Below are 16979 nucleotides of genomic sequence, written 5' to 3'. Positions count from 1 at the left end.
TCAGAGGTCAAAAACACTGGTTGCTCTTCAAGCGGTCCTGAGTTCAATTCCCAACAACCACATGGTGGCTCATAATCATCTATAATGAGATCTAGTGACCTTTTCTGGTGTACAAGCATACATGCAGACAGAATGCTGTATTCATAACAAATAAATAAATCTTTTTAAAAAAAGTACCTGGAAGGAATGTGGCTGCAACTCCATGAATATGAGTGATCCTCGAACAATTGCATCACTGAAGAGGCCCACCCATCACAGATAACTTCATTGTTGTGTGATACTTTTCTCAGGGAAATGTCAAGAAATATCTGTTTTTACAGATGGAGAATGGAGAAATGCAAAGTAATTTCACCACCAAAATCCAGCTTGGTGAACCAATGAACATATTAGAGTCATATACAGGAAAACATGTGAGAGTTGCTTGCAGGACTGGGGATGACCCAAATCCCTCTGCAGTATGGGTGTTGACTCATATAAACTGGGACCCTGGAGCTCTTTGGATGACCTGCAGGCATTGCCACAGTTTAAACATTTTTCTAGAAATCTCAGTTGACCTTTCTTTACAACAGTCATCACTATTTCTTTAAACTTAAAAAAGGAAACCCTTGTTCACATGTTCAGTTTCATGACTTTCCTCAGACTTTTGAGTTATTTAATTCCAGAAACTTTATAAGTTTTTTATTAGAACTTTCTGAGACTTAAGGAGCTTATTTCCAGGATAAAATGTTCTAATTCAGGGGAAATTGATATATAGGACTTTTGAAAAGTGTACTGTGGAATCCTGCTTTGAATTCACCTCTCACTGACTCTTTGTACTAGTTTTACTTTCCAGTACATTATTTTTGGACCCAGTATTAACAATTTCTACCCATCTACTGCTTAGGGGCTTGATTTATTTTTTAACAAATCTTTATGTGCATCATTACATTATTTATTTGAAGATCCTCTATTTTTATTATTTTATTTCTTTTAAATTCTTTTAAGTGCTGGCACTTCAGTCTATAACCTCTTCTGCTAGGGCTCCATTCCTTGTGTCTATAGATTTTTAATAAGTTTTGATATTTTGTAATTTCTTTTACTGTTGATTTCTAGCTATAATCCATTATGATCAGATAGAGTATAAGAACATATTTCAATTTTCCTGTATTTTCTAAGAGATATTTTTGTGTTCTAATATACAGTCTACTTTAGAGAATGTTTTACAGGCTGTTGAGAGTATATATAGGTAGAGTATTCTATAGACATCAATTAGGTTTGTTTTGATCTATGAGGTTAAATTCAGTGTTTCTCCAAATGGCATATCCTTTGGTGAGAGTGGGGCATTGAAATGACCTTATATTAATATTGTGGATTAATCTTCTATTACATGCCATAATATTTTTATAGAATTGAGTTTACAGATTATACACATTTGATGTGTATATGTTCAGATTCAAAGTTTCTTTTAAAAGGATTGTTAACCTGGTTAGGAAAAAGTAATTTTATTATCCTTTCTTATTGGTAATCATTCAAAGTCCATTTTGTCAGATATTAGAAGGGTGGTGTCTACTTTATTTCTAGTTCCCTGTGTGTGGCATGCTTAATTCCATCCTTTCAAACTATCATAGATTATGGGATTTTTTTGTATAGACAGGAAAATGTAGAAAGATTGATCCTGTTTACAAATGAAATCTGCTAATTTATGTCTTTTGTTTTGACAACGAGACAACTAATATTCAGTTATTATTGAAGGGCATGTGTTGACCCCTGTTATGTTCATTTCTTATTGTTTGGTGCTTGATTTTATGGTCCTTGTTTGCAAAATAGATGACCCAGTATTACATGTTTCTATTTGTTTATAGCTACTTCCCATCAATTCCTGCCTGCTCTTCTCGTTTTTAAACAGTTACTGATGTATCTCAGGCTCATCTTCAACTTGCTATGTAGCCCAAATGGCTTAAACAATTTGTCTTTTTTTACCTCTGTCTAACTAGTGCTGAAATTGCAGGTGTCTTCCCCTGCCCCCAGTCAGCACATTTACTTTTAGTCTGCCTGCTCTTTTTTTTTAATTCTCGGTATGTAACCCAATGGCTTTGCAAATGCCAGACATGTATTTCTTTGCTAAGCTATCCTTTTAGTTTCTCAATTGTCTCTGCAATTAGATTTGTTCAGGTAGGTGATGCCTGATTATATTTACAATGCTCTCTGTTCGAACAGAGGTCTAAAAATATTTGCTGAATCATTTGAAAATAGCATTGATAAAAGAATTGCATAGTTACATAAAGAGCATTTCAACATCAACAGAGAAAGAAGGAGAAGCATGTACAGGAGACAGGAGGCCAGGCGGCAAGAGGTAGAGATAGAGTGCAAGGAGGTGAGAGGAATCCTTAGGTAAAGTTCCAACTTGTTTGAACATGTGCAAGAGAAAATGAATAGATAAAACTTAGAGAATGAACTTTGCTTGGCTGTGATTGTAGTTTCTGAGTTTGGGTAGGAACTTTGAAATGTTGAAATGTTGACAAAGTCCATTCAACTTTGATGTTGTTAATCATTAACAATCTGGTCCATGTTAGAAAGAATATTTTTTACTTTTCATATAATAATTTTAAAAAATCAATGTTTCTGTTTATACAAGAATAACTTTCCATATATTATGCCAGGATTATTACAGTCATCACTAGGTTTTGCTACTCTGGCATGCTTGGTTCTGCTAGCATTCAGTTCTTTAATTTTTCCCCTCCCAAAGTGAATCTCAAATAAACAAATAAAAGTTTTGTTCTATCCTTTGTACTTAAAATTCCTTTTGTAGTTTTTGAAGGGGAGCCTGGTTCAGGGGGAGGGTAAATCAAAGATTGGTTTTCGCAAGATACAATAGTATACTAAAATAAATTAGAAAAGTTTGAAAACTTGCATGTGAATATGGGTCAAGATGGAATTTAAGTCAGATAGCCCATACTTTCAATTGTTACTGAAAGAGGGAATATCTGTTCTGTCCAGGGAAGAAGAGCCCTCTGATAGATATAGGGGCCTTCAGAAAAATCACAAGAGAGATCGAATGCCTTCATCATTGATTCACTGAATTGTCCTAAGACCCCAAAGATCAGTGCATATTTTTGAGCCATTTTCTGTGTGGAAATGTCAAGGCATAAAAGTGTCCAAGGCTTCATTCTTAGGGAACATTTAGATTATATCCTTTTAAAAACTCCAAAATATATTACAAGCCCCATCCCCTGTTGATTGAACCCCTGACTGTGTACTGGTTCTAAGAGATTTGTATACAGTCCACCACAAACAACTCTGTTAGTTTAATATCTACTGAACTCCTTGCAGATTCCAAGTATTAGCTTCTTGTCAGATTTTCTGTCTAGTTTTATGTCAACTTGACAGAAGTGAGAGGAGTCATCAGTGGGGAGGAAGGCTCAATTAAGAAAATACTTCCATGAGATCAGGCTACAGGCAAATCTGATAGTGAGATCACAGGACACTTGTAGTGGGACCAACACTAAACTTGAGTTTCTAGACACCCTGAAGCTGGTGGTGAAGCTCAGAACATATTGGACAAATAAATTGCTTTTAGACTTATACCCCAAAGTGTCTGCATCATTAAATACAAATTAAAATGTTAGGTTGTATATAAAATTAATCCCCTTGCATATATTTCAAGGTGTTCTGTATTGTGTGGGGCACTCAAAGATGGTGGGTCACGCCAGAAAGCAATTCAGGCTCTTTAGCAGCAGGAAGGTTCAGTTTGTGATGGAACAAACTTTGAACCACTGTACAAAAGCATATTTATTGATTGTTACACAAGGGATGCTTTTGAGTACAAGTTCCTCATACCAAAGTTCCATTAATCTATTCTATATGTTTTCTGAAGAAAATAATGACACCTGTGTGATGTTAGCATCTTCTTTAGTTGTGTTGTTCTCTACTTAATTAATTAGTTTGATTAATACATTAGTAAGTTAATTTAATTAGTTTGAGGCAGAGTCTTTCATTAGACCTGAATATATTCTAGGCTGACTTACTGGTCAATGAGATCTGACTTTACCTGCTCCACCCTCAAAATTCTGGGGTTACATATATGTGCTCCATGTTCAAGCCTAGCTTTTATATCAGTGCTTGGGAGCCACACTTAGGTCATCATGCTTGTGAGGCAGGTACAATTCAACTGAGCTATTTTCCCAGATCCTCTTCCTATTTTCACTCACATTTTTAGTACATAAAATAATGGATTTCATTATGACATTTTCATGCATATCATATTTCATTCTTCTATTAGCCCTCCTCTCTCTGTAATGAGGATTAAAATTGTAATCTTACGCTGGATGGTGGGGGTGCATGTCTTTAATCCCAGATTTGGGAGACAGAGGCAGGCACATCTCTGAGTTCAAGACCAACCTGGTTTACAAGAGTCAGTTCCAGGATAGTCTCCAAAGCTACAGAGAAACCTAGTCTCAAAAAAGTAGACAAAACAAAACAAAATAAAAATATAATTATAGTCTCATTTATGCTAGACTATGGTCATACCATTGAGCCCCAAGCTTTTCACTGTTGATTGTCAGAGTCCATGCATGTTAGTTTTAATGATAATGACTCCATAGACTTGTACATTTGCTTTCTTGGCCCCAGTTTATGGAAATGTTTGGGAAGGATTAAGAGGTGTGCCTTTGTAAAGAGGCATGCCACTAAGGGTGGGCTTTGAAATGTCAAAAGTCCAACCATTCCTGGTTAGCTCTCTCTCCATTGCCTCGTGCTTGTGAATAAGGTTGCGAGCTCTCAAATACTGCTCTAGCGCCATGCCTGCCTGCCAGCTGCCATGCTCTCTGCCATGACAATATGGACTCAAACCCTCTAGCATCCAAGCAACCCCAATAGTCTTTCCTCTATAAATTGCCTTTGTCCTGGTGTCTATTCACAGCAATAAAAAAGTAACAAATACACCAGGCAAGTGCTCCACCACTCTGTTATATCACCAACACTTTTAAGGTCTTAATTTGGACATAGGAGTTTGTTAAGGTACTTAGGCAAGAGCCGGGCGGTGGTGGCGCATGCCTTTAATCCCAGCACTTGGGAGGCAGAGGCAGGTGGATCTCTGAGTTCGAGGCCAGCCTGGTCTACAAGAGCTAGTTCCAGGACAGGCTCTAGAAACTACAGGGAAACCCTGTCTCAAAAAAAAGGTACTTAGGCAAGGGTGCATGCTTAATGTAAGCCTTCCTAGTGCAGAAATGAGAAGTATGGGTGGCCATGCCCATCCTTATAACTCACTTCTTAACAAGACTTCAGTTCTCTTTACAGGAGAGAGAGAGATGGAGTTAAAGAGGGGAGGCAACACCCTTCTTGTGATGTTCAGCCAATGCCTGTTGATGCTAGCAGTAGAGCTATACTCCAGTAGTTGAGTGGGTAAGTCAGGAAACCACAGTGATTTCAGAAAAGCATATGTATTTTTATGATGTTGGCAAAGTGCCATAATGGGCATGAATGAAACTTGGATCTTGGTCCTGCCATACAGGGTGATATCTCATTGATCTTGGGTCATTATTCCAACCCATGATTCACAATAAGAGCCACAAATCATATTTAATGCAGTAAGGATTACAGTCCTCATATTTTGGGGGATATATACTGCCTTCACCTACTAATAAACATAAATCCATAGATGTTAAGAAACTTTATCTCAAGCCACATAATGTATTAGAGCTACATACTTCTAATATCTACTTCTAAAACATGACCATCAAGTATTTGAAATGTCTCGGTTGTGATAGCACACATCTGTAGTCCCAGCAGTGGGGAGTTTAAGAGGAGAACATTATTGAAAAGAAATGTCAGGAAACTGTGGTGATTTTAGACATAGCTTCTGTACTTTTTTGACTTTAGCAAGGTACCACAATAGACTTGACTGACACCAGGACCTTGGTCCTGTCAAACAGGGTGTGTGGCACAGAACTTGGGTCATTATTCCAACTCAGGATTCCCAGTGGGAATCATGAGGTGCATTTCATGAAGTAACTGTTACAGTCCTCATTTGGGGGCAGGTTTTTTCCTTCATCTACTAAGAACCTTTATCTTAGGCCACACAGTGAATTATAACTTCATTAGCCTGTGACTCAGAAAGAGAAACTTTGTAAGACAAATAAAGAGATCAACCACCAGATACATTTCAAATGTGATATAATCAAATGTAAATTTAAATTACTGAATTTTGACATTAATACCCAACTATTGAAAAACATCAGATATTCTTGAAACATAAGAGTTATGGAATTTTTTCTTTTTAGTGAGAGAATTCATGAACTCTAACTATATATCCAAGTTTTTTTTTAAGAAGAGTAAAACAAACAAACAAAAAACCCATAGAACAAAAGAATATCTTGCAACAAAATTAAGACAGGCAAAAACAAAAAAATATACATCAGATTTTAAACATAGCATGACCACCCTACAAAAACAAAAATATAACTAGGCTTGCTGACGTTAGCTGACAAATCCAGCTTCTTCAGAAGTTGAGGCATATTGACCTCAAGTTAAAAGCCAGTCTAAACTATAAAATAAGACCTAAAACAAATAGCTAGGTTGGTAGCATAAATCTGTAATTCTGACACTTAGGAGGTAGAGGCAGGAGGATCAGGAGTTCAAATCCAGCCCAGGCTAATAGTGAGGCTTTTTTAAAATAAAAAATACAAGAAATTATGGGTGCCCTGGGTGTAGCTAAATTGGTAGAATTCTGACTTACAAAGCATACATTTAATCCTCAGTGCTCCTTAATGTGAACATAGTGGTTCATGCTTGTATTTCCAGCCCCTGAGAGGTGGATACAGGGTGGTCAAATTTCAAAGTCATCCTTGGCTGCAAAGTGAGTTTAAGGTCAAGCAAGGATACATTAGACTTTGTCTCTAAAAGAAGGAAGATATTATGATGCATATTTAGCTATTAGGATCTATCCAGGGGACCATATTTGTGGAGTCATCTTGGGCCACTGAATCATGATGGTGCTGATGGTTTTAGGTGTTTGATGATTATAATTTCTTTTGTTGTAAATACTTGAGGAAAGTCATCATAACTGAAAGTGAATTAGTTATGTATTTTAAAATAATCTTATGTTCCTGTTCTATTTCAAAAGTTATGGATTTGTATGCAAGTGCCATCACACCCACTTTATGCCATGCTAATGACCAAGTCCAGAACTTTGTGAATTTTGGGCAAAAACTACCAACTGAGTTACATCTCCAGCCAATATTGTCCTGTAATGCCTCTGTAATTTGAAAGGTTTCTATAGATGTCAATGTTATTTACCTGGTTCTTGTTCAGTTTCTCCCCCCCCTTCCTTTGCAGATGAGTCAACATGACCTTCCATTTTTCTATTTGTCATCAATACTATTGTACATTTCAGAATAAGAAATAAGTTATGACAAAGAGCAACATCCTTAGCGATCAGGGAAATCCAAATCAAAACAACTTTGAGATACCATCTTACACCTGTCAGATTGGCTAAAATCAAAAACACCAATGATAGCCTTTGCTGGAGAGGTTGTGAGGTAAGGGGTACACTCATCCATTGCTGGTGGGAATGCAAACTTGTGCAACCACTTTGGAAAGCAGTGTGGCAGTTTCTCAGGAAATTCGGGATCAACCTATCCCAGGACCCAGCAATTCCACTCTTGGGGATATACCCAAGAGATGCCCAATCATACTACAAAAGCATATCAGTTAGCTGGAAAGTGTTGACATGTGATAAATATTTTACATTCAAACATAATACTTTGAGAATGGATCAAAGTTACCATTGTTAGAGTGGGCCAGCTAAGAAAGTTCAGTTTCCTCTTTAGCTTTCTCTGCTAGTCTTATGAGGTATTTTACTGAACCACGTATCATATTATAGTGCATCAGTAGAGGACTCATCAGATGCCAGTGCATTGTTATTAGAAATAAGTGCTTCCAGAACCACAAAACCAAAATTCTGTTACAGCATAATACAGACTAAGATACTCACAGTGTCTTGCAGCACAGAGTCTCCAGGGGGTACAGGGAGAGTGTCAGATAATGATAGCAAGGGAGAGGGTCAGAGAGCTTCATGTTCTATGAATCCTGTAGGTAGGAAAAAAGAAATCTTTTTTAGCAGCCACAGTAATCAGAGACTATTATAGTTAGAGTTTCAATTTCAGTGGCCAAAAGCAACTTAAAGACGAAAAGGCTTATTTTGCTTGGTTTCCCACTTAACAGTTCCTCATCCAGGGAACTCAGGTAGAAACCTGAAGGCAGGACCTGATGTAGAAGCCATGGGAGGTGCTGCTTACTGGTTTGCTTCCCATTACTTGCTAAGTCTGCTTTCTTATAGAACTCAGGACCACCAGTCCAGGAATAGCACTACCCACAATGGTTTGCCCCCCTTTCCATCCATCCCTAATTAACAACATACTTTACAATCAGATCTTATGGAGACATTTTATCAATTAAGATTCCCTTGTAAGAAGAGGAACAGGCCTGCTTTTCATCCCAACCACCCCGATAGCTTACACCTGAAAAAAATCACACAGAAACCATATTCATTTAAACATTAAACTAGTGGGTCTAGCCCATTAGTTCTAGACTCTTATTGGCTAACTCACATCTTGATTCAACCCATTTTGAATAATCTGTATGTCACCACGAGGGCATGACTTCTCAGGAAAGATTCAGCATGTTTGACCTGGCAGCTCCATGGTGGCTCTCCCTCTGCCCTTCTTCCCAGCATTCAGGTCCGTCTACTCTTCCTACATAAGTGCTGCCCTATCAAAAGGCCAAGACAGTTTCTTTATTCAACCAATAAAAGCAACACATAGACAGAAGGACCTCCTACACCATTTCCCCTTTTTCTGTTTAAATAAAAAGGAAGGCTTTAACTTTAACATAGTAAATTATATATTACAAAACAGTTATCAAGCAAGAATTACAGTTACAATATTTATATCTACTTTATCTTTTATCATAACAAAGGAAAACTATATTTATAAATTCTTTAACTCCATCAAAGACTATAGAAGGAGATAATATTACTTAAGTAAACAGGAAGTGCATTATAAGCAACTTCCAAAACTCTAGAAATGACAGAGACATCTCACTTCCTGGACAGTCACCCAAAGTTTTTCTGTACCATTCGGGCATCCATCTTCAGCATACAGGCCCATAGTATCCAGCAGACATTTCCATGAAGCAGGAAATTTTAAAGACAGTTTAGTCACTTTTTTCTGTGTCCTGTAGAATGTCTCATAGACTTTTTCATGAAGCAGGAACCTGAAAGGACCATCTCACCTTTAGGTAAGTTCATCAGTGGGTACTGCATGTCCAGTTTATGCATCAGTCCAGGCAAGAGCAGTTTCTTGCCCAAATGGCTATCAAACTCCATAAGGAGCCTCTTCGATGCCCATCTTCCTCTTGAAGTAGCTGGTGCTGTCAGGAGCATACATGTCTCATTGTCATGAAAAACTCTAAGTTAATAAAACATTTTAAATGCCACATTCTATAGTCTTTGAAAGATATGACGAATGCCTAACTGAACTATATCTCTATATATCTAGAAAATCTAACTAACATGATTACAAGCTTGACTATTATCTATGATTATACATTAACAACCTATATTTTCTAATAATACATTACATTTTAAAATGATCTACACAATCACAATACCTTAATCAAGAACAGAAATATACATATAACAAGATTGACCTGAAATTTATATCAATAAAGCCAAGTTCATACCAATGCAAATTATTTATATCTATTTCACATCTCCCTTTAAATGTAAAAGAACATTTATAAACAATATTTGGGAATATGGGTATAGTTCAGAAATATCTAGTGTGTCAAGTTGACATAGGACTAGCCAGCACAAGGTCCAGTCTTGCCTTATTGAGTAGATTAAGCAATGCTATCACTATGCACACTCACCCACAACCGATAAGACAACAATGTAAATTATTGAATCTATTTTTAAGAAAGCAATTAGTAGCTTTATATGTTTTACATAAAATTGGACTTTTGTATATTGCAAACAAATTTTGTATATTTATACAAATTTGAGAACAATTTTGTTAAAACATACTGCACATATGTTTCTAATCTTATTCAAGGTATTGTACCTATACAGCTCATTTAATAATGTGATGCAAAATTCAAGTCTTTGAACTATATTGTTACCAACTGTGTAATAAATTAGGAAATGCAGGTTAGTAATTATTCACCTATTAAAATTGAACTTATAGCTACATTAGGTATGTTTTCAAGGTAAAGCAAAGATATATTTTAGATAGACAAGTCATCTTCAAACATTTCAGAGATCTACAGAATATGGCATTTAAGATATTTTAATAATATTGGCTCGTTTTATGACAATGACACATGCCTGCTTCTGGCAGCCCCAGTCTGTTCAGAGAAGATAATGGGCATTGGAGAAACTCCACTAGGCCAAAACAAAAGAAAATGACTGTGCCTCCACTTTGACAGTATGCTGTCCTAATTGGACAAGCAGGACACAAAATAAAGTGACTGCCAAACATTGTCAAGACAAGTAAAGACAGCTCTGCAGGATAGCCTATTTCACAGAAAAGTCTGTTGGATATGCTAGGCCTGTAAGCTGAAGATAGATGACCCAATGTTACAGAAGAACTCTGTGTGACTGTCCAGGGAGCCAACTATTTCTGTCATTTCTCACATTTTTTTAAAGTTGATTGCCTGCACTTCCTTCTTTCTCAGTAAATATTATTTCCTTCTTAGGTCTCTGAGGGAGTTGAAGACTAGATAGTTATATAGTTTTCCTTGATTACCTGATATAGAATGCAAGCTATGACAAAAAGCAAATTAAGAACAGGATTTGGACTCACCAAGATAGATATTGATAGGATAGATATGGAGTATTTTCTCTGAATTTGTCAAATGAAAGTGGACTAGACACTAATGTATTTATTACTTGTATATATTATATAAAGTTATTGTATTTACTGTATATATTTTTCTTATATTAGTAATAGTCTTCTTTTTAATTTTATACAAAAAGGGGAAATGTAGTAATATTTCATTTGTATTTTAATAAATAAAGCTTGCCTGAAGATCAGAGAGTAAAACAGCCCCACTGGTCAGTCTTACAGACCAGGCAGTGGTAACACACATATTTGATCCCAAAAGCCACACTAGTTTTCAATAGAAACTGGGTGGGAGTAGTCCATGTCTGTAATCCCAGCCCTAGGAAGGAATATATGATGGGAGGAGACAGCTCTCAGACATAATTTCATTTTTGAGGATTTCTGGAGGCAAGATCATCATTTCAGACTGAGGTAAAGGTAAGAGCCAGTTGCTGGCTGTTTTGGTTTTATGGTCTTCAGGTTGAGCCTCAATGTCTCTTTCTGTGTTTTTATTAATCATGCTAAACAAAACCATAACCACATCATAATAGATTATGAGCGCTCTCTCTCTCTCTCTCTCTCTCTCTCTCTCTCTCTCTCTCTCTGTGTGTGTGTGTGTGTGTGTGTGTGTGTGTTAGGATGGGTCACTAGAAAGGGAGGCAAAAAGAAACTAAGAGTCATGAGAGAACCTGGAGATAGTTCTCTGCCCTATGAAATGCATTCTAGGACACAAGATGTTTGTGTTATTTTCCCTTATGAGCTTTTATAACCTTAATTAATATTATGTACTCTAACCATTCATATCCCTGTAGATTTTGTAGTTTTGTTCTTTTCTTTTAGAGCTGAATGGCATTTACTTTTTAATAAACATTAGCTTTTCATTATTCCTTCACCTGTTGATGAACAGCTACTTTGGTTCCATTTCCTTGCCATTGTGAATATAGCAGAAATGAGCTTGGAAGTACAAGTATCTCTATGGTAAAGTATAGAATTCACTAGGTGGATGCCCATGAGAGAAACATCTGGGTTATGTGGCAGTTTGTGTTTGGGGGAGGGGGAGTGTTGTTGCTATTTTCTTATTTGTTTTTGAGAAACCTTGAAAATGATTTCTATCTTGAATCTATTTATATATGTAAATACATGTACATACATGTGTATACTTTAATGCATAGAATGGAAATGAAGAAAGGGTAATATTAGGTGATGAGGAAGGGCAAAATGCAGGTAAAGGACACATGAGTCATGAAAGAGGATGTAAAATGAATTGTTTTTCTTGCTTCTTTAGAAAGAAAAAAAGGTCTCTTACCAGGAGGCCTAACATGAAGAATATGCCACCATCAGTCTTCCTAAAAATTTTGCCACTTCTCCTGGACACGGGATACCTGCTTAGCCAACTAAATCCTCATGATTTTCCCTGTCTAGCTCTTGCCACATAGCCTCAGGCTGCTGCTAATCCTGATTTCGCTGCTGAGATTATGATAATGGGTACCCTGCCTGACTCAAGCTCTGTTCTTGGAATTTGCAGGTAAATAAAAGGAACTCAATTTCCAAATGTGAGAACCCAGACATAGGAGGACAGGGTCTGTGTGGTGGTACCAACACACATAACAAAAGAACAATAGCCTGTGAATTTATTTGGGAGTAGAATAGAAGTTTTGCAGATATTTGGCATGAAAAGAACTTGGAATTTTCATTAAGATCCTTAAGGCAGCATCTCTAATGGTGAATCCTATCCATAGGGTGGGGATCTAAGTCTCTCTGTATCTTAGACATCACATCATAAAGTTTGGATAAATCAACATAATCTAATCTTTCATTATTGTTTGTATCTGGGGTAGATAAGAACGTGTATGACATCCCATATATGTTGGTTTACTTGTTTTATAGTACTTTATTAAATACTCATGCTTGAATATAATGTGTTTGGATCAAATCCATGCCCCATTCACTCCCCTCCAATTCCTTTTATATGCCCCTATTACTTTTATCATATCCTCCCAACAGCACTCTCTTTCTCTTTCTCTCTCTATCTCTCTGTCTCTCTCTCTCATGCACACACACACACACACACTAGTCCTCATAACTTACATCAGATGTGATTCAGAGGGATAGAAGTCTCAGGGCTAAGTGGGAAAGTCTCAGGGGCTGTATGCATAATGTTCTTGGATATGCTGAACCAGGGAAGTAAACATCTTGTCTCTGAAGATCTTTGAACAAGTGGAAGTAATGCACAAGAAACTGGCATTTAAGGTAAAAAAAAAAAAAACAAAGGTCTAAAGGAGAATTCATGAGAATTCATGCAGTAGAACAATGTAGGAAGGTCTATACCTTATGCAGAGTCCCTATAAACTGGCTCTTTCTCAGATGCTATGAAAAATATGAAGCTGAGGGACAGTTGGAAAACTTGAAATGGGAAGAAAGGGGGTAACCCCCTGTAGAGGTTTCATGAGTAAATTGAATATAACTATATGAAGTGTATCATAATTAATAAAAGCAAGAGACAGATATTGGGTTTCAACCTGAAGGTCATAAAAGAAAAACAGCCATCCACTGACTTTTATGTCTACCTTATTCTGAAATGGTGATCCTGCCTCCAGGAATTCTCAGAAATGAGACTATGTCTGAGAACTCTCTCTCCCATCTTGTATTTCTCTCTAGGGCTGGGATTAAAGGCATGTACCACTACTGTCTGGTTTATATGGCAAAGTAGTATAACTACTGGAATTAAACAAACATGTGTGCCACCACCGCCTGGTCTGTAAGACTGAACAGTGGGGCTGTTTTACTGTCTGATCTTTAGCCAAACTTTATTTAAATTAAAATACTAATGAAATATCACTACAGTGCAATGAGAGATTGAAAATTACACAACTCTACATCCACCGAGCAATCTGACTCCTGATGGCATAATATAATGACTTTTTGACTTCCACAGGGTTCAGAATTTAGTATAAGATGATCTCCTAGAATCTGTGTAGGCAGAATCTGGATCCATGGACACAAGCCTTTGGCATTGGGAGGAGTCTTCAGCATGGTACTCTACATGTATTGTCTGCTCGTTTTGATTATTTGGAAGAGAACCAGTAAGGGAAAGAAGTTGTTCCCTGTCCCCACACCAATACCATTTTGGAGGAGAACCTATTATAAGTCTGTGTTAATGTCTTATTTCAATTCTTCCTGACTATGAGTGTGTTTATCACTTCTAATAGCAATGAAATCTACAAACAGAATAGAGAGTACACACAAATACTCATGATTCCTAAACAAAGACTCAAAAAGAAACTTTAGGAAACTTAGGATTTTTCCTAAATTACAGAATTCTAAAATGAAGGGGAAAAGTTTAGATTCTGACTTTAGAAAAGAGCCTCCTATCCTCAGGACTCTGGGTCACAATGTAAAGATATTGGGAATCTCATTTTTTTAAGCACAACTTTCATTCTCAAATTGTCCTAGACTTTTAAGGTGCCAGAAACCTAGAATTTCAAAGAGATATGTGTAGATCACAGAATTCAACTAGTTGAAGTCCAAGAAAAACTATGTCATACAAAATTAATGACATGTGCTACCCAAGGTCAAGGAATCATTGTGATGCTTTTCCCCCCAATAGCCCTTCTAAGTCCAACACCTTTCTCTATTCTACGTTTTTAACCTCCTAGAACTTCTACTCTCTACATTCCTTGACTGGGTGTCTGTTCATTTTGCAATTTACTCCTTCCCTCATTATTTTTCTTCATTCCAAGATTCAGGAAAAATATGGCTCAGTGTTCACTGTGTGCTTTGGTCCAAGGCCAGTGGTTATCTTATGTGGACATGAGGCCGTGAAGTATATGCTAGTAGGCAAAGCAGATTACTTCAGTGACTGTTGTGAAATACCTACACTAGAGAACTTCCAGGGTCATAGTAAGTGGCAGATGTCCTAGTTACAGAGCTTTGGGTTTGCTGACAAGTTGTATTGGCCAATTTTGCTTACTCATTGTGAGTTTGCATACACTTGCTTTTGCTTGCAATACTGCCCTGCTTCACCAGCACACATGTGAAGCTCACAACCATCTATAGCTCCAGTTTCAGGGGATCTTATGTCCTTCTCTGGACTCCACCATTGTGAACATATTCTTTTCCTTCATTTATGAACATATTCTAAAATGATCTTATGAAAATTCCAAGCTGTTTACCAATTCATATCTCAGGTGATTTCTTATATAGTCTTCATGCAAATAAATCCTTTTCTATAGGTACATTGATATACAGTTGTGAGCATCTGTGTACACACATAAATGTGTTTAAAGGATCCAACTGGCAACAAGAAAATAGAATTAGCATTTCCATTTAAGGAATACTCTATATGACATTAAATTTTTACCTCCTCCAGTTTATAGGCATTAAGCATGAAACTAACCCAGCCACAGAATGCTAGCCTATAAGAAATTTTCCTTGCTCTACTTGATTATTTCTAGCCTCATTCCATTTTCCTTCAGTCTAGACCTTTAGGGGGGAATATTGGTTTTCCATTGAGTCTGAAAGTATGAGTTTTCATAATCGTATCTACTACAGACTTGAGAGCAGTAAGGGGAAGGAATGGGGCCTGACTACTGTCATTCTGACAGATTGAGCTCTGTCTAGTAGAGAATGATGGAAGGTTCTCTGGCATTTTTTCCTGGTCATCCTTTGAAACTTTGGGCTAGGAAAGCAATGCATGGAGAAGTAGATCCAGGAAGAGACTGGTTATTTACTGGAAAAATTCTATAACGTCAAGGATACAGAGACCACATTAGGTGACTCTGTGTTTACAGAGAGCTAAGTCATGGCGAGACTTGGTGGAAGAAAGACCTGAAATTGCAAAGGATGTAAACTATTAAGGATTCATAGAGATTTCCAGTAAGATTAAACATGCTTAATGTAGTAAAAATGGTAATCTTACCAAAAGCAATCTACAGATTCAATGCAATGCCCATCAAAATCCCAGCAAAAAAAAGTACTCAACTTCATATGGAAAAGCAAACAACCCAGGATAGCCAAAACAATCCTGTACAATAAGAGAATTCCTGGAGGCATCATAATCCCTGACTTCAAAATATACTCTGTAGAGCTACAGTACTGAAAGTAGCATAGGCATAAGAAAAGACAGGAGGACCAATAATGCTGAATAAAAGACCCACATATTAATCCAAACACCTGATTTTTGACAAAGAAGCAAAAAATATCAAATGGAAAAAAGAAAGCATATTTAGCAAATGGTGCTGGCATAACTGGATATCAGCATGTAGAAGAATGAAAATAGACCCATGTCTATTACCATACACAAAACTCAGGTACAAATGGATCAAAGACCTCAACATAAAGTGAGCCACACTGAACCTTATAGAAGAGAAAGTGAGACATACACTTGGACACATTGGCACAGGAGACCACTTCCTAAATATAACCCCAGCAGCAGAGACACTGATCAAAACAATTAATAAATGGGACTTCCTGAAACTGAAAAGTTTCTGTAAAGCAAAGGACATGGTCAACAAGACAAAACAACAGAAGAGATCTTCGGTAACCCCACATCAGACAAAGGTTTGATTTCCAAAATATACAAAGAACTCAAGAAATTGGTCATCAAAAGATCACATAATCCAATAAAAAATGGAGTACAGACCTAAACAGAGAAGTCTCAACAGAGGAATCTAAAATGGTTGAAAGACACTTAAGGAAATGTTCAACATCCTTAGTCATCAGAGAAATACAAATCAAAACAACTCTGAGATTCCATCTTAACCTGTAAGAATGGCCAAGATCAAAAACACTGATGTGATGACAACTTATGTTGGAGAGGTTTTGGGGTAAAAGAAACACTTCTGCATTGCTGGTGGGAATGCAAACTGGTACAACTCCTTTGAATGTCAGTTAGTGACTTCTCAGAAAATTAGGAAACAACCTTCCTCAAGACCCAGCAATAACATTTTTGGGTATATATACAAAGGAAGCTCAATCAAACCACAAGGACATGTGCTCAACTATGTTCATAGCAGCATTGTTTATCATAGTCAAAACCTGGAAACAACCTAAATGCCCCTCTGCCAAAAAATAGATAAGGAAAATGTGGTATATTTACACAATGGAGTACCACACAGCAGAAAA

At 37.0% G+C, this 16979-nt stretch overlaps 1 protein-coding gene across 20 annotated transcripts in view; it reads right to left on the bottom strand.

Annotated features, from left to right (window-relative positions):
- The window catches only part of LOC119820906, a 148404-nt gene that overhangs the window by 24205 nt on the left and 107220 nt on the right, over positions 1 to 16979 (bottom strand). For 11 of the 20 annotated variants that reach the window (XR_005286560.1, XR_005286552.1, XR_005286553.1 and 8 more), the window contains one exon: positions 7970 to 8064. The exons of 4 other annotated variants lie outside the window; for them this stretch is intronic. The gene's annotated coding sequence lies outside the window, so the exon portion shown is untranslated. Of the gene's footprint in view, positions 1 to 177; positions 309 to 7969; positions 8065 to 8585; positions 8637 to 9267; positions 9328 to 16979 lie in introns of those variants that run through there. 5 more of the 20 variants (XR_005286549.1, XR_005286556.1, XR_006020869.1 and 2 more) reach the window with 4 other exon arrangements.

This window comes from Arvicola amphibius, chromosome 8 (genome assembly GCF_903992535.2).
Source record: "Arvicola amphibius chromosome 8, mArvAmp1.2, whole genome shotgun sequence".
Lineage (NCBI taxonomy): Eukaryota > Metazoa > Chordata > Mammalia > Rodentia > Cricetidae > Arvicola > Arvicola amphibius.
The sequence above is the reverse complement of the archived record's forward strand: the minus strand, read 5'-3'. Positions and strand labels throughout refer to the sequence as shown.